The 23,263-nt window shown below is 37.9% G+C and overlaps 1 protein-coding gene across 11 annotated transcripts in view; it reads right to left on the bottom strand.

Moving 5' to 3' along the window:
- The window catches only part of PPARG (peroxisome proliferator activated receptor gamma), a 133,953-nt gene that overhangs the window by 99,528 nt on the left and 11,162 nt on the right, over window positions 1-23,263 (bottom strand). For 7 of the 11 annotated variants that reach the window (XM_084987140.1, XM_084987138.1, XM_005669783.4 and 4 more), the window contains exon 2: window positions 9,305-9,378. The exons of the other annotated variants lie outside the window; for them this stretch is intronic. The gene's annotated coding sequence lies outside the window, so the exon portion shown is untranslated. The remainder of the gene's footprint in view (window positions 1-9,304; window positions 9,379-23,263) is intronic. 11 annotated transcript variants of the gene reach the window in all.

The following is a 23,263-nucleotide window of genomic DNA, read 5'->3' as shown; positions in this document are numbered from 1 at the left end:
CAAGCACATGAAACAATGCTCAACCTCACTGATTATTAGAGAAATGCAAATCAAAACTACCATGAGATACCACATCACACCAGTCAGAATGGCCATCATTAATAAGTTCACAAGAAATTCTGGAGGGGGTGTGGAGAAAAGGGAACCCTCCTGCACTATGGTGGGAATGTAAGCTGGTACAACCACCATGGAGAACAGTATGGAGGTACCTTAGAAACCTATACATAGAACTACCATATGACCCAGCAATCCCACTCTTGGGCATATATCCAGACAAAACTTTCCTTGAAAAAAAACACATGCACCTCAATTTTTATTACAGCACTATTCACAATAGCCAAGACATGGAAGCAACCCAAATGTCCATCGACAGATGATTGGATTAGGAAGATGTGGTATATATACACAATGGAATACCACTCAGCCATAAAAAAGAATGACATAATGCCATTTGCAGCAACATGGATGGAACTAGAGAGTCTCATACTGAGTGAAGTAAGTCAGAAAGAGAAAGACAAATACCATATGGTATCACTTATATCTGGAATCTAATATATGGCACAAATGAAACTTTCCACAGAAAAGAAAATCATGGACTTGGAGAAGAGACTTGTGGTTGCCTTGGGGAGGGAGTGGGATAGATTGGGAGCCTGGGGTTAATAGATGCAAACTATTGCTTTTGGAATGGATTAGCAATGAGATCCTGCTGTGTAGCACTGGGAACTATGTCTAGTCACTTATGATGGAGCATGATAATGGGAGAAAAAAGAATGTATACATGTATGTGTAACTGGGTCACCATACTGTACAATATAAAAAAAATTGTATTGGGGAAATATCAATAAAAATTTTTTTTAAATGATAGAGAGATACTGAACAGTTGCAGAGTTTCTTTGAACATATGCCCTTATCATACGGATAAGCATTTAAGCAAATTATTTTATATCTCGTTCTTAATGTGTGACAATATATTACCATGAGGTCTGAAATTGAAATAAATAAATGCAGAAACATCTAATTAATTTCAATAGATGGCTCTTGGTACACACTGGGTCCCAGCAGGTTGGGCACCCAGGTATGTTCTGAAAAATCCTTAAGTTACTGAAAATACGTAACCACCATTAAGGAAGTAAATAAAAGTAGATTAAAAAGGCAAAAATGACACATAGTTCTGTTTTAATTTGTAATAAGAGAGTAACTAAGGAATAAAGACTTGTATTTCTGTAGAGCAATAAATAGATGATAGATAGATAGATAGATAGATAGATAGATAGATAGATAGATAGATAGATAGATAGATGGATACATATTCAGGACACATAGACTGCACTGGTGCCTTTTAGCTTGAATGGGATGGAAAAAGTTACTTGTCCTTTGTCTACTTTGATTTCTTCATTTGCAAAGGATAAAAATGAAAGGCAATGATTACAGTAATATCTTAAAGATATATAATGTTGTAAAGGTTTTCTAAGCCCTGTATATGCTTGATTTTACTTGATCTTCATAATAAACCTCTTAACAGACAAGGTAATTGAAGTCCAGAATTTTTAAGAGATTGCCAATTAACAGAAGAGGACTACAATCCAGGTGTCCTGATCTTCAGGTGTCAACTTTCCGCTGTTGTAGAAGCTGCAACTTTCTCTAGAATTACATATTTAGGGTTCTTCCAAAGTATAACAGCAGGTCAGGGGTGGTAAAAAGTTAAGTATTAAACAATCCTGTAGTCATAGGAAAAATCACTTTCTTTGTTTGGATGTAATTACTATAATACTTCCTAAGTAATACTCCTTATATTTTCAGCGAAAGAAACAAAAAGAATTTTACAATTCATTATTCATGCGATATTTCTCTGGATATTCAAAATGAATTGCTAAAAAAAAACCAGGTCTTGTCAATTGATATCTTAGTGATTACTTCTGTACACAAAAGTGCTCTCAATTTTATGACACTATCTGGAAGAAGTTCAACAACACATTGTTAATACTCTACTCCTACAAAATAATTTTAAAGCTCCATGGGAATTTAGATTTGTTCAAGTTATTAGGATGTGACCTTTCCCTTAGATTTCTTATTTTAGGATTGACTTAACATGGTATTTCCCCAGTGGGAACTGTTGTACTTCCTTCACAGATAAGAAAAATAGCAATCACAAATTATAGTGAGTAAACTTAAGGAAACATATATTTCTGTGATTCAAATGAAACTGAAATCATAAAAGGAGGCCACACAACATATTCCTCAGGTTTGAGAGGAAAGCCATGTGGCTCGCTAACAAAAGAAAACAAAAATCATGCCATTATGGTATTTCCCTGAAATTTATACCTAATTGTTTCTTGTCTCAGCTACCAAGTCTTATGACTTTTAAAGTTTATTAAATATGTTTACGTCACTAAATTTCCTATGTCCTGTCTACTGGGAGTATAAAAGTTTAAAAATATAAAACTTTTAATAATCTGAATGATTTTAGATCACAGAATCTGGACTGAAGGACAAGGAGTTCATGAGCATAAAGGGGGAAAAAAAAAAAAAAAAACCCAACAACCTGAAAAACAGAGAGACCAGTTGTTTCACTGTATATTTCATGGAGTAACAGTAGCTTCCATGTTTAAGCTTGGACTACACCATACTGTGACAGAATTAATGCACGTTACTGGTAACATATGAGTTACTAGGAGTAACCAAAAAGGTAGCATGCTATAGCCAGGCCTGCACAGCTGATTACTGGCATTTTTTTAAAAGGCAAAACAAAATTGTGGAAGGAAAGATGATGAGGACACATACATTTTTCCTAACTAGTCTAACTAGGTGCCCAAATCAATAATTTTACACACTCTTAGTTCAGGAAAACATTAAAATTAAGAAATAATAAAAAAATTCAAAAATTTTTTTCTGAGAAAGTGTGGTTATAAGTGAAAATCAGGTAATCACCGAAAGTAATATTTTCATCCTTTCTCGTCAGACATTTGTATAGTAGGTTTTAGTAAAATTACTACTTGAGAACACTGCTTTACTTAAATTATTACTTAAAAATCTCAAATAATTAAACCCCCCAGCCCATGCATTCTTCAGTTCAACAAATTGTGACTATCGCAGTTTTTCTTTTAGGCTTAATTTTTAGGAAGTAACTCTCTACATTTTATAGCAGTGATTCACATGTTTAAGATAGTACTCATTGTGATCAACTTACACATTTTTTCCAGAATATATTATGTGGTTTAGACACTGCTAGGTTTAAAAACATTGTTTTTAAATGAAAAGAGAATTTAGACATAATTGATCACAATCCCTAAATTTTATAGACACTGAGGGTCAGAGAGAGCAGTGTATTTGCTTTCTGAAATACCACACAGATATATAAAAATATGTATGTAGATATATGAAGAACTAGAAAGCAACTTGTAGAAGTTAAAATAGTTTGAATAGGATGTTAAGATGGTAATTTTTTCTATAAAATGACCTTCGTTGTTATCTCATATTAAAAAAAAAACAATACACTGTATCATGGTTAAAAGCTATAATCTCTTTTTCACATCATTAACTGGAACACTTAACCTTAACCTAAATGGAAGTTTAGAATAAAAAGGAAAGACAGCCACTCATAATCTTTTTTCTATTCACTGTAATACATCTTTTAAGTATATAATTTTGCATCTTAAAAGTTTTTCTTATCATTATATCTTTTTCTCCCCCCTGCTTTTTAGGGCCCTACCTGCAGCACATGGAAGATCCCAGGCTAGGGGTCGAATCTGAGCTGCAGCTGCTGGCTTACACCACAGCAACTCAGGATCTACACCACAGCTCAGCTCATAACAACACTGGATCCTTAACCCGCTGAGCGAGGCCATGGATTGAACCCACGTCCTCATGAATACTAGTCAGGTTCATTAGTGCTGAGCCACAGTGGGAACTCCTGTTATCACTACATCTTTATTCTAAAATTACTATTTCTCTCAAATATTCAAATTACAAATTTAAAAAATTTGATAAAGCCTTAAAAAAAACTGATTTGTATTCTTCTCTCTGCACCCTACCTTGTTAAACCTACATTTTCAAAAGCAATCATTCCTTTATAACAACTAGCAACATGCAGACTTACAGGCCATAGGGCCCCATAGCACAGGCTTTACGTTTTATTTAAATTTGGCACAGCCTCAGGAAATAATCTGCAAATTCATTGCAACAAAGTTGGTTTTTCCCTAGCCCCAAACAAAAATAACTGCCCCTAACAAAATCCCCAAAATGAAAAAAAACCACCAAACCCCCATATTATTCTAATACCTAAACAACTGGTGAAACTCCTCGCTCCCCACCCTCGTTCCACTATCACACACGCAGCCATAGCTAAATGATAAAAGATTTAAATGATGAGGAATCATTTAAACATATGCTTTGGAAATTTGTTTTTGTTCATTTTGCTACTAATATAGCTTCATGAAAATCTGAAATGTCATGAAAACTAATAATGCAATAGAAATGCAGTTGCTCAAATCTTTTAACAGAGAAACTCCTCTTAAAGCAATTTATATGAAGAAAATGAATTTTTCTCAGAAAATGAAACTTCCCTCAGCAGGTGGAAGTTCCCAGGCCAGGGATGAAACCTGTACCACCGCAGCAACCTGAGCCACTGCAGTGACAACACTGCATCCTTAACTCTTTGAGCCACCAGAGAACTCCAAGAAAATGAATTTTCAAAAAGTCAAGTATGCGCAAAAAATATTAAATTAAATATAAATATAAATACAAGCAGTAATTGTATAAAAATTGAAAAATTAGAAACCACCTAAAAACTAGCTTAATAAGTTATGCATATGACAAGGTGAACAACTGTGTTGCCATTATGACATCTGAAATCCAGGTCCAGAGGAAGAAAGACATATAATCTAACAGTAAGAGAAGTAAAAATGCTACATGGTACTGTAACTGTTAGTAATTCTGAAACATATACAGGTCAACCAGAACTGAAAGAAACTATGCAGAAGTAGGAAAAGTAATTTATGCGTGAATACATGTGGTCTTTTTATTTTAAAAGATATTTTCATAGCTTTTTAGTTACAAAAATGTCTTAAAAGAATTGATGTAAAATGAAACAAATCCAATGGCCAAAATTCCAAAGTAAAAGCCACTTATTTGTCCTAGTTCCTAATCTTATTTCTATCTGTACCACCTATCCACCTTTAAGGTCTTAAAAACACTATCTCTGTTCCAATCCTGAAGCCCTGAATTCATACATAGCAGCACAGCTAAGCAGAGCGTTTATTTACAGAGGGCAGGTCTGGATTCTGCATGTGAGCACATACAGAAAACGATAGAGATCGCCGTGTGCTATTAGTAATTTACAGAATTGTGCCTGCTCCGCCCAGTTGACCTATAATTGAATTCCTCAGCCATAAAATCACTGGGACCAAACAAGTTCAGATATCTTTTATCTAAACCCTTTTTTCCCCCTTACCATCAGTTAACATATTTCTTATGGGGCTTTTCTTCTTTTTATAGAATCACTTGTCTTAGTTATAAATTAACCCCACAAGCAACTCTCCCAACCACCCAACTCTACTGTTTCCTGTGTCCCAGGCTTCTTTCTAACTTGGACAATGTATAATATAGGGGCCATTTAAACTGCCAGTTGGGAAATGTCCAGGAAATCACCTCCAAATTTAAAAAAAAAAGTTCCTCCGAAGGAGAAAAGACCCCATGCAGAGGTTCTCCTCAAAACTGGCCTCAATGGAAGTGTAAAGGAACTGGTGAAGAGTTCTATTCTTTTTCACTTTTTAAAAACTGTGCTAAAATATACATTACACAAAGATTTACTATTTTAACTATTTTTATTTTTTAATTAGTTTTTATCTTTTTAGGGTCACACCTGTGGCATACGGAGGTTCCCAGGCTAACGGCTGAATCAGAGCTGCAGCAGCCAGCTTACACCACAGCCACAGTAACACCGGATCTGAGCTGCATCTGCGACCTACACTACAGCTCACAGGCAACGCTGGATCCTTAACCCACTGAGCAAGGCCAGGGACTGAACCTGCATCTTCATGGATATTGGTTGGGTTCGTTACCACGGAGCCATGATAGGAACTCCTAATTTATTTCTTTTTTCTTTTCTTTTTTTTTTTTTTGCTATTTCTTGGGCCGCTCCCACAGCATATGGAGGTTCCCAGGCTAGGGGTCGAATCGGAGCTGTAGCCACCGGCCTACGCCAGAGCCACAGCAACGCGGGATCCGAGCTGCATCTGCAACCTACACCACAGCTCTCTCCCACGGCAACGCCGTGGAGCTCTCTCTCATGGCAACGCCGGATCGTTAACCCACTGAGCAAGGCCAGGGACCAAACCCGCAACCTCATGGTTCCTAGTCGGATTTGTTAACCACTGCGCCACGACGGGAACTCCCTAATTTATTTCTTAATTAAATATTATTATTTTTTATAGCCATACCTGTGGCATATGGAAGTTCCTGGGCTAGGGATCAAATCTGAGCCACAGGTGCAATCAATGCAACAGTTGTGGCAGTGCCAAATCCTTTAACTCACTGTGCCAGGATGGGGATCAAACCTGCAACTCTGCAACAACTTGAGCTGCTGCAGCCAATCCTTAACCCACTGCACCAGGTGAGAACACAACTATTTTAAATGTACAGTTCTGTGGCACTAAATTGTTCATCCAGCACTGCCATCTAGAACTTTCTCATCTTCCCAAACTGAAACCCTATCCCTAGTAAATCCTAATGCCCCATCACCCACCCCCAGCTCCTGGTCACCCCCACTCCACTTGATGTCTGTGAATTTTGCTACTCTAGGTGTCACTTCTGTTTTTTCTTCTTTCCCCTATAGTGTGTGAACTAGTATGGTTTACTAAACTGGCTGAGCACACAAGAGAGGTGTGCAAAAAAACTTTAGAGAAGGACTCCTAATAGTCAGCATTTTGTTTTTCAGGCCCAGGCACTTACATTCAGACCACTTGTCTCCAGATGCCAAAGTACATACCTGCCCCTTATTTGGTCTTTCAAAAGCTTTTGGTCTTTCAATTTTAAGTGGCTTTAGGTTTTGTTTTGAAGTGAAGTTGATTTTCTACGTAAACTTAATGTAGCTATTGATTTCCTCTAAGAATCAAAGTTTTCTTCGTACCACTTGTATTCACAAAAGTCCCAGGCATTTTACCTAAAAAACAGTATGATCGCTCATCTTCGCCATTCACACGTAGGGCTACTAATTTTAAGTTCTTGTTCAAATGTTGTCTTGTGTAAAGAAGACTGGTAGACCAATGGATATCTCATTAATGAGATCTAAATATTTGGTTTAAACATTGTAATCACACCCTGATGGTCACCAACTAAAATTTTTGCAAAGTGGTGGTTCCCGAGGACGCAGAGCCTTGTGGGTTTTTTCCCCCACTCCCAGATCTTCTAGGGGCTCTAAGTCTGGCTGGAGGACTGAGTGGAGAGCAAACTTGTGGAGGTAAGGATGGCACTATGCATAGATGGGATCAAGAAACAGCTCAAGGATTATCCCTGATGAAAAGGATGTTCTAAGGTTGGCACGCAAATGTAAACTCACTCTAAAAATCAGTGACAGTCTAGTGTGAAGGATTACTGAGTGACTCCAATGTGACTTTTAAAGAACTTTCCATCTTGAAATAATTTGAGGTTTACAGAAAAGCTGAAAAGACAGGGGCCATCTTCATGTCCCTCTCACCAAGCTTCCTACTGTCAACATTTACAATCACAGCAAAATGATGAAAACTAATAAATGAACACTGGCATAATACAAGAATCGGCTTTATCTGGAGTTCATTAGTTTTTCTACGAATGTTCTTTCTCGGTTCCAGGGTCCAATCCAAGATCCCACACTGCATTTAGTTGACATTTCTCTTTTTATTTTTAAAAAATTTTATTTATTTTATTTTATTATTTGTCTTTTCTAGGGCCACACTCACAGCATATGGAAGTTCCCAGGCTAGCCACCGGCCTACTTCAGAGCCGCAGCAACACAGGATGCGAGCTGCATCTGCGACCTACACCACAGCTCACAGCAATGCCAGATCTCTAACCCACTGAACAAGGCCATGGATCAAACCTGCAACCTCATGGTTCCTAGTCGGATTTGTTAACCACTGAGCCACGACGGGAACTCCCACATAGTTGACATTTCTCCTTACTTCCTCCAGTTCCTTGGTCTTTTTTTTTTTTTTAAGTGGATTTTTGGGGTATAGTTGACATATACAAAAGTGTACATAAGTCTTTCCTTGTCTTTCATGCCCTTGACCCTACTGAAGAACGCTGGTTAGGTATTTTGTAGGATGTCCATTTAGATTTGCCTAACATTTTCTCATGATTCAATTGCCGTTATGAATTTTGGGGAAGAATAATGAAGACCTGAGGTACCCTTTCTGGGGTTATATAAGCGCAGTAGGTCTTATTACTGTGGATATTAACCTATTAACCTTGATCACTTGGTAAAAGAGGTGTCTGCCAGGATTCTCCCTGTAAAGTTATGACTTTTCTTTTTGTAATTAATAAATGTCTGGAGGGACATACTTTGCAGTTATGTCCACATATTCTGTGCCTCTTGACACATTCTCATACTATTTTAGTGTTCACCAGTGGGTCTTGTCTGCATTAATGACTGATGCTGGTGTTCTCTGATGGCAATTTTCCATTCCCCTTGGTCATTTCACATTTACTAAAATGCTTCTGCAAGGAAAAGTTCTCCTACTTCCATTTATTTATTTATTCAGTCATTTATTTATATCAGCATGGAACTGTGTCTATACATTTTGGGGGGGGTTTATAAGCCAATGCTATCGTTCTTAAAATTTTATTGTTTAAATTATTCCAGCTTTGGCTATTAGAAGCTAAGATAATTTGAACAAAATAAATAAAAACGGTACTGAACTCCCCAAATAAAATATATTGACATGAACATGGGATAAATTAAGTGACTTTCTCTTCTGTGACCTGGCATCATGGTTACATGGCCTACAGGGAGTCCAGCAAGATACTCAAATTTTTCTCTTGGTTTAATTATAAGTAACAGAGGAACCTAAAATAATGTACTTGAGAACTATTTCTAAGGATATGAGTTATTTGTCAAGTTCTAGGTCACTTTCCTATCTTTGTTTTGTCTTAGACAAATACTTTACTATGTTTCTTCCACTGGTAAATTATACAGTAGAAAGTATTCTCATAGTCAAAATAAAAGCTCTCTAAGAAATTTTACAAGAAAATACTATGTAGAATTTGCATGTTCTTTAAAAAAGAGCCTTTTAAATACAAAGTTGGTGCAATAAATTCCGAGTTTACCTACCGCTAAAAGATGACTCTTGTTTAAAGAAACAACCTTCCTATATGTTAGTGGCTTAGAGTTGGCTTCTTCCAAATCTGAACAAATTGAAAAGAAAGAAGATTTTTCAATATACACACATACCCAAAATTCTTAGACCACCTAGGCTACCAAAATGTACATGCAAAAAGAAATGTATTTTCTCTGCTGGATTTCATTCTCAATGTTTGCTTTCTCTGAGCTAAGAATGTTTTGTGTTTCTTTAGGAGTAACTAACAGACTGACTAGTATATCATGCAGGGCTGAGGAATCTTCCTAAAGAGACATGGATTAGATCCATTTTGCCTAATTTCCTGTTCTATCACAGACCTTGAGTCAAGGTCCTTTGTCTCATCTATCTTTTATGTCGAATTAATAATCGTATCTATGTTGTTGGGCAGACATAAGAAAAACTAGATCTTAAAAGGATTAATAACTGCAAAAGGCAGATATTTGACAAAGCTATATTGAACAAAGATGACATTTATGAAAATATGAGCACATTCCAGACTGTACATGGCTGTAAAGTCTAAGGTAAAAGTGTCAACAATATTTAGGGACAGCAGATACAGCACATTCCATTTAGAGCAGTTTTTTTTTTTTTTTGGTAATCTTTTTAGGATTGCACCCATGGCATATGGAGGGTCCCAGGCTAGGGGTCTAATTGGAGCTGCAGCTGCTGGCCTACACCACAGCCACAGCAACGCAGGATCTGAGCCATGTCTGTGACCTACACCACAGCTCATGGCAATGCCAGATCTCTAACCCAGTGAGTGAGGCCAGAGGTCAAACCTGTATCCTCATGGATGCTAGTCAGTTTCGTTTCCACTGAGCCACAATGGGAACTCCAAATATGGAGTAGATTTTTAAAAGGAAGATGTAGAGAGCAAATGATCTAAGTAAATGTGCCAAAGGTCTAAGGATTCGTATCCTTGGCTCTTACCAAGGGCTCAGAGATCCTAGAATAGCTGTACATTCCATAAAGACAAAACAGCACCCCGTGCCAAAGTCTTATCATCAGGGCCTTTAAAAATCACAACATCCAGACCCAACATCCTGCACAGTCTAACCTAATCAAACTTTAATTTTTTTTTCTTTTTCAACTCTGTGCCTTGCCATGTGGAATCTGCAAAAACTATTCTATTACCCAATGCATGCCATAAAATAGTGGATCATGAATATAAAATGTTTTCCCATTTTGCTATTTCTACTTTGAAAGACTATGAACTATAGCCAATGTGTTTTATTTGTTTCCCTAGTATTGTTTAGGACTTCTGTTTGGAAGTTGAAAACTTCCTAATGTAGACTCAATATCAACAATCAGGTAACAATTTTGTTGTCAGAATGGGACATATTCTTCTATAGAAAGAGCTGACTCATCAGGGTATTGGGCCTATAAGTGATTTGCTTTCTGGCTGCTGATCTATATCACAGCAATTGACTATGTGAAACGCTCTCTTATTTGCTAGACTATTCATTATGTATAACATGCATAATCCAGGAGAAACAACTTTGCCTATAGTGGATTACCACTTTGACTTTTTTCACCTTTAAGCCAACTAACGAGAGCTTAAATATGTGAAAACAAAAGAGTATTAATAAAGAAAAATGTGAACAAAATCTCTATCTGAAAAATTAAAGAGTTTGACTCCAGGTTAAGATTAAGTAATACTAGCTTTTCTTGACACCCATTCCAATTTCTCTTTGAAATGAGTATGAATTCATTAAGAAATAGATGGGAAGAAAGTAAATATTTTTGGCAATGGTATTGATTCCTAGCTTGTAGCCCTAAGAGTTGGATCAACAGAAAACTGGGCCAGTTCCCTATGACTTTCAGAGGCAAAAAGAATCCTATACTCTTTCCCAAAACTGTCTCCTCCTGGTAAAATCAGGAATCTGCTTTCTGTATCCAAGAAGAACTGCATTATACCATAGAAGGTATAGTTTCAGACTTAAAATATAATAAGTAGGGCAGAAATAAGATCATTCTGGGGGCAATATACATCAAGGATTACTTCTTGCATGTACTCCATCTGGTCAGGTAAATACAGATTGGTTTATATTCATTAGTTTATAAATCCTTCTACTCATCAATATAAGCCAGAGAAATAGGCTATGATGCATGCAGACAAGCTCCTTACATTTCAACAGAACCCACATTAGAGAGGGGCTATTCATATCTCCTAGCCAAGATTTTTATATCTGAGATAGGCTTTTTACCAGAATCTAAATATATAATAATGCAGGCCAAAGAGCAATTGACTCTATTGTGTATGCAATGGTATAAATGGTAAAAGCTGACTTAAGAAATATGAAAATAATTACAAATGGAAACAATTGAAAATTTATCAAAGAATTACTTCCGTAATAAGCTCTGGGACTAGATAATTTTATAGATAAATTTTTTGAAATGTTTAAGGAAGAGATAATTTTCTTGTGACAAAAACTGTTTCAGAGTAGGAAAAAAACTACAGTGTCTAAATTAATTCTTCAAAACCTAACAAGAACAAAGACAAAAATACAAATTTCACTATTAACATTAACTAAAACATATAAATAAAATGATAATGAACAAATGCAACAGTATACTAAAAGAATAAATCACAAAAATCAAGCTGGATTTACCTCAGAAAGGCAAAGAACATTTAATGCTGGAATAACTATTAAAATAATATGTTCTAACACTGGGTCAAATTTGTTTGTTTTTTAAATTCACTGACTGATTTTATTTTATTTAAAAAAAATTTTTAGTGTTATTTCCCCCATACAATATTTTTCTACTGTACAGCATGGTGACCCATGTATACATTCTTTTTTCTCCCATTATCATGCTCCATCATAAGTGACTAGACATAGTTCTCAGTGCTACACAGCAGGATCTCATTGCTAATCCATTCCAAAAGCAATAGCTTGCATCTATTAACCCCAAGCTCCCAATCCATCCCACTTCCTCCCAACATTGGGTCAAATTTGAAAAGAAACCATATGGCTATCTCAAAAAATGCCCCTAAAAATACTCAATAAAATTCAACATCCATTCTTGAAAATATTTCCTTAAAAAACTAAGAAACTTTAATAAAAAGAATATTTTTCTTAAACTTACAATCAATATCTTTTTCTTTTTTCTTTTTTTTTTTTTTTTTTGGCTGTGCCCATGGCATGTGGAAGTTCCTGGGCCAGGGACTGAACCCATTCCACAGCAGGGACCTGAGTCACTGCAGTGACAATGCTGAGTCCTTAACCCACAGTGCCACAAGAGAACTCCACAATCAATATCATCTGCACTGAGAAAAATTTTTTTTCAGTTACATGGTTACTTTATTATTTTTTTAATTATTTCCCCCATACAATTTTTTTTTTCTACTGTACAGCATGGTGACCCAGTTACACATATATGTACACATTCTTTTTTCTCACATTATCATGCTCCATCATAAGTGACTAAACATAGTTCCCAGTGCTACACAGCAGGATCTCATTGCTAATCCATTCCAAAGGCAATAATTTGCATCTATTAACCTCAAGCTCCCAAACCACCCTACTCTCTCCCCCTCCCCCTTGGCAACCACAAGTCTCTTCTCCAAGTCCATGATTTTCTTTTCTGTTTAAAGTTTCATTTGTGCCTTATATTAGATTATAGATATAAGTGATAAATATTATAGCAACATCTCTCAAAAAGTGTACTATAGATAACTGGATTCTTTTAGATTTTCCAATGGAAAAGTTTCCATCACAAAATGAATTTGCATATGTGGTTCACATTTGGAGATTACAAAGTATATTAGCATTGCATATGCTCTGTAAGCCTTACAATTAAGGAAAAAACAGTACCAACAATACAATCTGCTTAGCTGTTTAACTCACTAGTTTGCAACCTTATTTGAAATATGTTTTCTCGCTTTACATTTTTTCACTCTACAACTCACCCAACTTCCTAGTGAAACTCTAGGAAAAGTGACAAGTAGTCTTCTTGCTAAATCCCTAAGACTTTTTCCTTATTTTTCATTCTATTTGTCCAATAATATGCTGGTATGTGTTTAGCAACTAGTTCTTCTTGCAGGAAAAATGCTCTGATTTGTAGTGTTTGCCAATTTCTGTGGTGTAAATACTCCCACTGTGACTGATTTCAGGCTACCAACGTGACATCCATGACAGCAGAGTCGGGAAATGCTGGTGTAAGAGCACTCCATGTTACACAGTATCACAACCATACAGATGCAATCCACATTGACACCTCGGCAACGGAAAATCATCAAGAGGCCATGCGGCTGGTGTGGTTATTACCTATGTTTCTAACACAACTTGTTTCATCACTGGCATACACCATGTAATTTTTAAAAATGGCTAAGGATAACAACTGGCTCTCAAAAATCCTGAAAATTTAACAACTGACTTTCAAAAGCTGGTCTGAGCTGGCTCCAGACCTGCTGTTTCTGCCTCTGTTTTCATCTGATATTCTATCATCTACTCTTGAAACTGTCTCCTCCCTTAACTGCCCAGTGACCAGTTTCTCTGAATTCTTAGCCTTACCATCAGACTACTATTTTAATCTGTTTTCTTGGTACCTCTTCTTGCTGAGTTCTTCTGTTTTATGAGTTCTGCAAGTTCCTTCTTGGCCTCACTGTTACCAGTAAACACATCTACTTGCTAATAGCTCCCAAGACTTCATCTCTAACCACACATCTTCTCTCAAAACTTCTAAGTCTGTATCTCCCATTTTTTGGGGGGAACACCCCTCTCTGAGTTTCTTCAGGAACCTCAAACTCAACATCACCTAACCTGACTACTCATCTTCTTCTGAAGAATTAAAGAAGCACAATCAATGTAACAGATGATTGGACCACTCCTTGCTCCCCATTAGAGAAAAAAAGGTTCCACGCTCTACTCCAGTTTTAGAAAATGTGTTCAAGGAGGTAAAATGCATGCCATGGGCAACCCTTCCCATATCATTTTGCCCCCTTCCTTTTGATTTTTTCACACCCCACACCAAAGTGTCTTCTTCGTCAAAGCCCTGCCAACTAAATACTTTCCCTATTCCCTGCCTGGTAATGTCCTCACCTCTCCTTCCTCTCTTTCCCAGCATTTTATCATGTACAACTTAAATCTCTTCCAGCTTTTTCTGTCCAGTTATTTTCTACTCATTCTCTGATGCTTCATTACAAAAGTCTAGGAAATGACCTTTTAAAACCAACTTTTCTAAGGATGGAGGAAGGGGGTATTGTGCTGGCAAATGAAAATTCTCTTTGCTGTATTGGGGGAAGGTAAAAGTGTAACAACACTTCCAAATGACTAATTTTTATCCCGTTGAACAAAATACATGGGTCTGCCACTGCTTTCCTCTTCCCCAAACTGCTGATTGATTCTATTCCAAGCCAGACTCCAGATGAACCAATGACATTCTTCCCTAGATTTTTACAATATTCATATAAAACTTGCTATTAAATTAATGTCTATATCTTGAGATGACAAAATAAAATGACTTTATTTGAATTAAGAGGCATTTAAGAGAAAAAGAAAAATGGAAATAAAGAATCTCCTAACAATGGTTGGTTTTAAGTGATGGTGGTATTACTGAATATATATGAAAGATTTGGTTGATCTAATTAATTTACCTTGTTATCAAGTAATGAGAATAAGTACTGTCAAGTTGCTCATTGCTTACAAGACACATCAACCAACTTGCAGTGAACAAGAACAACTAAAAGCTTAGACCTACTCCACAGTTACACCTGTGTAGATGGACTGGTGCTAGGAGCATGGCGTGTAGGTAGCTCACTCTCTGGCAAGTTAAATACTGGAAAATTAGGCTCTTGTTAAAGTGGCAGGACAAGGTGGCTGGGTTCAGGCTGCTCAAGTTCAAATCCCAGTTTTATCACCTGGCAAGCTATTTTTACCGCTCTGAGTTTGAGTTTCTTCTGTCTGCAAGATAGAGATAATAGTGTATACCTTTTATGGTTTGTTGGAAGAATAAAATGAGATAATGTATGAAAGGCACTTAAAATAGAGCCTGCTACAGAACTTGTGCTCAGTAAATATTATTAATATCAAAGGCTAAGCTAGTTTTTTTTGGTGCTTGAGATAATTAAGGAAGAGTCCTTTGGAAGGATAGGTAAATGACAATTTAGATGAGGATTTAAACTGTGGCATAGACAAGTAGAGACTGAGTGGGAAGAAAGCACTCTCTAAATGTGAAATCATATGATTACATGTATAACCAATCAAAAATGAAGTTACCCAGGAGTTCCTGTTGTGGCTCAGTGGTAACGAACCTGACTAGCATCCATGAGGAGACGGGTTTGATCCTTGGCCTCACTCAGTGGGTTAAGGATCCGGCATTGCCGTGAGCTGTGGTGTAGGGCAAAGATGTAGCTTGGATCTGGCATTGCTATGGTTGTGGCGTAGGCCAGTGGCTACAGCTCTGATTCGACCCCTAGCCTGGGAACCTCCCTCCCTATGCTGTGGGTGTGGCCCTAAAAAGCAAAAAATAAAATAAAATAAAATAAAATATGAACAAAACAAATATCCCAGCTCTCGTGTAATTGTGCAAATAAAGATGTAATAAAAAATTAGATGATCCTAAAGGATCTTATGACATATTTGATATACGTACCATTTGGAAAAAAGAGAATCTAAGGTTGTTAAAGACAATTAGGAGCTATTTCAACAAGCTACTGTGCTTTACTAGGACTTATGAACTAAGGTCTAATGAGCCTTTTTCTTCATATTTGAGGATTATTGATTCAATAATCTTTTAAAAATCAATCAAAATCCATCAATTTTATTTTGTCTCAGAAAGAGCAGCATAAGCATTTTGGTCACATTACATTCAGAGTAAAAACATTTCTAATGTAAGGCATGATAACTATGGTTGATAACGCTATATTATCTAACCAAAATTTGCTAAGAGAGCAAAACTTAACACCAAAAAGGAAAAAGGTCTATTTGTGAGGTGTTGGATGCTAATTCCCAAAGGGACAGAAGCTGTTCACAATGTATAGATATTTCAAACCACTGCAATGTGTATTTTAAATATCTTACAATTTTACGTCAACTATACTCAATAAAGAAAAAGAATCCCTACTTCATCATTTGATTAGTAGATAAAAATACATTTCATTGCAACACTCTAGTTAAAGACCAAAGACAGAGATAATAGGAACTGGGAAACCAGGAAAGGAAGAGGGTCATCGGAGGGAGAGAAAAGGAAGGGAAAAAAGAGACAGAATATGGAAACACCAGGAAAGGGTGGGGGGGAAGGTGGAACAAGAGAGCATGATAACTGAAGGGCAGAGGGAGGGAACCGGGAGGCAGGAGGAGGAAGATGGAGTGGAGGAGCTCCAGAGGAGTCACAGGTAATGACGTTTCCTATTTGAGCTCAGCTGGTAACTGAGGACACAGGCATTAGAAAGAGTCGTTGTCGTTATTTTAAATACCATCCAGAAATTGAGAAGTCCCTGCAATGATTGAATCAAAAAGTATTCACACTAGTTGCTTAATATGGATGCTGCTTCACAAAACTCTGCTTTGCTCTGAACTCCCATTTCCCCTAGTTCTGTGCCTCTGCTCACGGCAATTTCCCACCTGAAATGCTTGTCCACTATCGCCCCACAAGTGATGAATGATATTCAATAGATATTTGCTGAGCACCTACTATAGGCCAGGCACAATGTTCTAGGCATAATTCAGAAGATTTCCCAGATTTTAATGAAAAGTATAAGCTGTTTTAATAACACACAATGAAAATGGGCTATTTTAACAAAACATTCTACTAGACCTGCAATTAAATGAATTTTTTTCTTCTACTTTTTTTTTCTTCTAAGATCAAACCTTTTACATCACCAGGTAACCATAGGCACTAAAACAATCCTTATGAAAATAATGTCCCTTATTCAGTTAGAAGCATTCCAGCATCCCCCACCCCACCCCAAATATAGTGAGGCTATCACTCCTATATAGAAGTTTAAATCTTCAGGTCCTCCCAAATGCCATGAATCTGTAATCATTTTAGCTGCTAAAACGTGGACGATAACAGCTTGAAGCTTGTAATAACTAAGTGAAGTAAGTTGAATAGAAAAGTTACTTGAACTTTCACTCACATCAAAATGGAATCTGAACATTCCCAAAAGGCGTAAGTCCTGCCTGGTCTTGTTCAACCACGGCATTACATCACAGGAGTGAGAACAAATGATTTAAGGATCAGCAGCCTGACTGTGATTTACGTAACACACTTCTGCAGAAATTAGTGTTGCTTGCGAAAACCATCACGTGGAGAAGGAACTTACTACAAATATTAAAATTAGAAATAAATGACGGCTGAGAAGGCATGAGAGAACAGGACTTTCCTTAAAAAGAACTGTGGACCTAACTGCAAAGGTATGTTTAAAAATCAAATTTGCATTCAAACTTAGGGAACTGTAATTACAAGTGATGATGAAAATGGCAGTATACACTGGTATTCCAGCACAGTCAATTAAGAAAGAAATAGGAATATAACCTGCAAAAATGCTTCATTACTAGGCTGTACACCTAAAACTAGCATGGTATCATAAATCAACTATAATTTTTTTTTTTTTTTTTTTTTTTTTTTTTTTTTGTCTTTTGTCTTTTCACAGCCATACCCTCGGCATATGGAGGTTCCCAGGCTAGGGGTCTAATTGGAGCTACAGCTGCTGGCCTACACCACAAACACAACAACACCAGATCCGAGCCACATCTGTGACCTACACCACAGCCCACGGCATCGCCGGATCCTTACCCCACTGAGTGAGGCCAGGAACTGAACCTGCAACTTCGTGGTTCCTAGTCGGATTCTTTTCCATTGCGCCACAACAGGAACTCCTTTTGTGTGTGTGTGTGTGTGTGTGTGTGTGTGTGTGTGTGTGTGTGTGTGTGTTTTCTAGGGCTGCACCCATGGCACATGGAGGTTCCCAGGCTAGGGGTCGAATCAGAGCTGTAGCCACCGGCCTACACCACATCTACCACAACGCAGGATCCGAGCTGTGTCTGCAACCTTACACCACAGCTCAAGGCAATGCCAGATCCTTAACCCACTGAGCAAGGGCAGGGATCGAACCTGCAACCTCATGGTTCCTAGTCGGATTCGTTAACCACTGAGCCACGACAGGAACTCCTCAACTATACTTTAATTTTTTTAAAAAAGAAATAAATATGTTCTATTAGGTTAATGTTATAAAAGAAGGAAAGTTCCCTTAAAGTTGGAAGGGGCTTTATAGGCTCCCTAATTCATTTCTCCTATCAAACAAGACTTCTTGGCAGATGGTCATTCAGATTCTGCCTGAAAAATCTCTGCTGACAAAGCACTCACTTCCTCCCAAGGCAGTCTCTCCCAGTGTTGGACAGCTGTCATCCATCGGATTCTTTCTTTACACTGAGCTCAAGTCTGTCTCCCTTTAATGCTAACCATCCTTCAACAAGGACTGTCTATGCCACAGGAACTCGGGAAGGGACCAGTCTGCCTTGCTTACTGCTCTCATTCAGGACTAGCACCAACACGTGGCACAGATCAAAGTGCCATAAAAATGAGCCACAAAAATACATAAATGGCTGATGACTGCCCTACAGGACCCAGTCACTAAATCCAGTCCATCTGTCCTTTAGGGCAGTGTGGCTCAAACTCTGGGATGAAGGCATTTTTAAATCTTTTCTATCCATTGTTGATACTCAGGATAAAATGCAAAACCATGTGCTTGAATGTCATGACAACATAAACTTTTTATTTTTTCATTGAGTGTCTGTTTTTTGTATTTCTTACTGAAGTATAGTTGACTTACAGTGTTGGTTAGTTTCAGGTGAAGAGCAAAGTGATTCAGTTATACACATACTCTTTTTCTAAAAATTTTTCGGCCATGCCCAAGGCATGCTGAAGTTCCCGGGCCAGGAGTCAAACCCGTGCCACAGCAGTGACATGGCCAGATCCTTAATGTGCTGCAACACCAGGGAACTGTGTACAAACACACAAACACACACACACACACACACACACACACACACACACATATTTCTTTTCAGAGTCTTTTCCATTATGGTGTATTACAAGATATTCAATGTAGTTGCCTGTGCTACACAGTAGGACCTTACTGTTTATCTATTTGATGTATAGTAGTTTGCATCTGCTAATCCCAAACTCCTAATTTATCTCTCCCACCTCATCCCTCTTTGGTAACCATAAGTTTGTTTTCCAATACAAATGTTTTTAAAGGCTAATCCTCCAACCTGTGCTTCCCCTGAGCTAGTCAGCAGCTGCGAGTGTGGACAGCACCAGGGCACAGACCTTCCTTGGAAGCTTCTCCCTGAGCAGTGTCCCTCTCCTTTTCTCTCTCTGTGTTCTGACAGGCCCTCCTCATGTTTCATCCAGATTCTGCGATAGCCTCCTAGCTGCTTGCCCTGCATGCTACCTCCAAATTAATCTTTGATTAAATCATCTCACTCTTATCCTCATGACCTGGAATCTCAACACTCCCCCTCCTTCACCTGCCTTCCAGGCCTTTCTCATCTGACCTACCAGCTATGTCTCTGATCGTACTTCTCACTCCTCACACTGACATGCCATCCACTTCAAATGGGAGGATCTTGGCCAAGTGACCCCCAGAACCAAGCTTATTTACTAGTCCAGGCTTTGTTTTCTCACACTGCAAATTCTTTCCCTCACTTCTTAGGCTATCTTGAACCCCAACCTTTTTTTTTTTTTTTTTAGGTTAAGTTCATATATATAAATGAACTACCTTAGAGTGTACAATATTTAGTACACTCTTAAAGCTGTGCAACCATCACCCCTACTGAGTTCTAAAACATTTTTATCACTCCTGAAGGAAATCCTGTCCCCATTAAGCTGGCCCCGCACCCCCCTCCCAACCCATGCCCTGGCAACCACTAATCTGCTTTCTATCTCTTTGGATCTGCCCATCTGGATATTTCATATTAATGGAGTCACACTTTGATTCCTTTGTTTCTTTCCCTGTATATCTTAAAGTTTAATTTTCTTAAGGTACACTGTCAATCCTTCAATTTTTGCCCTCTAGTTCAACTCCCAACTCCGCTACAGGCTTTTCCTGGGTTTACCTTCTAATCCACACTGATCTCACCATTCTCTGAGTTGTTGTAGCATTTGTTTCCTGCCTTCTTTAGTCCTTAATCACAGACTGCTCTTAATTGCTGGCTGACTGCTTCAATGTTAGTCCTTTCTGATTCACGTAGATTATAAACTCCTAGTTCTAGGAGCTTGGGTGTCACCCTTTGTGCCTGGAACCTACTGAACCTGTATGCAGATCATTGGGTCTGACTGTACACGAACGAGGAGTAAGTTAGGGAAACTGAAGTCTGGTACATTAGTGAGAGAGAGCTTCAGCTCTTTACCCTTCCTTCTATTGAGCTCCCACCTCCCGCCACTGTGCTTCTCTTGCGCTGCTGTAGGTACAGGTACAGGACACTTCTTTGCCCTGGTAGGAGATGAGCAGGTGTGGCTGCAGGAAGATGATGGCAGGGTGCCCAAGGGTGGAGAGGGTGCAAATTCCCTGCGCTTATCTCTCACTGAGCTACTCCTACCTTTGTTCTACATCCACAGATGAAGGCCTCCTGAGGAAAGTGGTTGTGCAGAGATGTCACAAGGCCACATAAAAAAGGCTCGTCTAATTATTTTGCTTTGATATATAAATCAGTTTCTTTGTCTGGCTTTTTGATTTGAAGTGGCTCATAAATGCATATCTACCTTGTAAAAGGAGATTAACTGTTAAATAATTATGGTGATAATAGTTATGATTCATATATGAAAGAGCTGAGCATATAATTATTTTATATATTATAAACAAATTAATAGGCCAAAACTTACCATGTTTTATCTAACAAATGACAAAAAGTTTGAAGGGGAATTAGTTTTATTTTAGGCATGAGTAATAAGTTCAAATAACATTTTGTATCACACATTATTATGAACTTTTCTCCAGCTGTAGTACTAATCAGAATTTGCTACAGTTGCCACTGGAAGCCTTCAAACAAGAAGGTAAAACAGTGTTCTGGCCCTTAGGCCATTTAAAACCTGTTCGTCTGACCAGAACAAGTAAAAGATCCAACAGAGAATGCTGAAGTCTATAATTAACATTTTTTCCCCCTCATATCCCATTTTGCCTGCTTTAGGAGAGTAAAATGGAAATCTCTTTTGGCATGAAATTCATATCATTGCACATTACAAGCAATGTTAAATAAAATAAAAATAAACATTTTAGAGAGTAATTAGGGAATTCCCTAAATATGTGGAGAAGAGCAGCACTGAAAATCTCACACTGAAAAAAACCCCAAAAGTTGTCCTCAAAATCAAGCCAAGTTTAAAAGCATTTATAAAGTACTTATGATGTGCCCAGTGCCCCGTACTGTAGGCTGTGAATTAGGGAAGGTATGTAGGACCCATATATGTAAGAAGAATAAGAAGAACCACAATATTCATTCCTGCCCTCCAGGAATTCACAATCTTGGTTTGTACACAGAACTTGCACATAAAACTTATAAGACATGACAGCAAACAATCAGCAAATACAATGTGTAATGTAGAATCTGGAATGTGCTAAATTACATTTCAGACTAGATCTACCTTCTAATTTTGTTTTACTTCAGCTAGATTAAAATCAATTTGCATTTTTTTAATTCAACAGCTGGTGGCCAGGGTAAATATTTCACACACTTTTTTTTTTTGTCTTTTGTCTTTTCAGGGCCACGCCCATGAGGTTCCCAGACTAGGGGTCTAATTGGAGCTATAGCTGCTGGCCTACGCCAGAGCCACAGCAACACGGGATCCAAGCCACGTCTGTGACCTACACCACAGCTCACGGCAACGTTGGATCCTTAACCCACTGAGCAAGGCCAGGGATCGAACCCAAAACCTCATGGTTCCTAGTGGGATTCGTCTCCTCTGAGCCATGGCTGGAACTCCAACATGTTGTATGACAAAGGGAATCAACCTGATTTTTAAAATTTAATGTGCATAATAAAAACAAAATAATTGTATGTCTGTATTGTGCTTTGTCAGGATCAGAGATCATTCCAGCAGGCCTGGTCAGCATGATTCATGTGAATGGCCTAAAGACACAAGCATGCCAATATGCTGTGTTCAATCACTTAAACTTTTTCTCAGTGGGTACTGAGTGTGGTTATTTGCCTGCCTAGTGCTAGATGCCGGTTTCACCCACCCAGTCCGAAAAGCACCTGTCTCAAGATCTACAAGGCTATGTCACCAGGTGGACAGAATTTGTTTCCTATATAACGATAATCAGTGCTGAAAGCAAGTGGTCATTTGATAAGTGTTTACAGATTTTGAATAAACTGTGGTGGAATTTGCAAAATTTGAAGGTTTTGCAGAAACAGACTCACAAACACAGAAAACAAACTTATGGTTACTACCAAAGGGGAAAAGGGGAAGAATAAATTAGGAGTTTGGGAGTAAAATATACACACTACTATATGTAAAATGGGTAACTCGGAGATCCCGTCCTGGCTCAGTGGTTAACGAATCCGCCTAGGAACCATGAGGTTGCAGGTTCGATCCCTGCCCTTGCTCAGTGGGTTAAGGATCTGGCATTGCCTTGAGCTGTGGTGTAGGTCACAGACACGGCTCGGATCCTGTGTTGCTGTGACTGTGGTATAGGCCAGTGGCTACAGCTCTGATTAGACCCCTAGCCTGGGAACCTCCATATGCCGAAGGGGCAGCCCTAGAAAAGGCAAAAAAGACAAAAATAAATAAATTAAAAAAAAATGAAATGGGTAACCCAAAAGACCTTCTATACAGCATAGAGAACTATACCCACATCTCGTAATAACCTATAACGGAAGACAATGTAAGAAAAGAATATACATATATATATTAGATATATAATATATATGTTATACATACACATATCTATATGTATCTATAATTAACATTTTAGATAATCACTTTGC

This window comes from Sus scrofa, chromosome 13, assembly GCF_054392235.1.
Source record: "Sus scrofa isolate SSC_HxYL_T2T_F1_AM1 chromosome 13, Sscrofa_HxYL_maternal_Yorkshire_Landrace_v2.0, whole genome shotgun sequence".
NCBI lineage: Eukaryota > Metazoa > Chordata > Mammalia > Artiodactyla > Suidae > Sus > Sus scrofa.
This window is presented reverse-complemented; position numbering and strand designations above follow the sequence as displayed.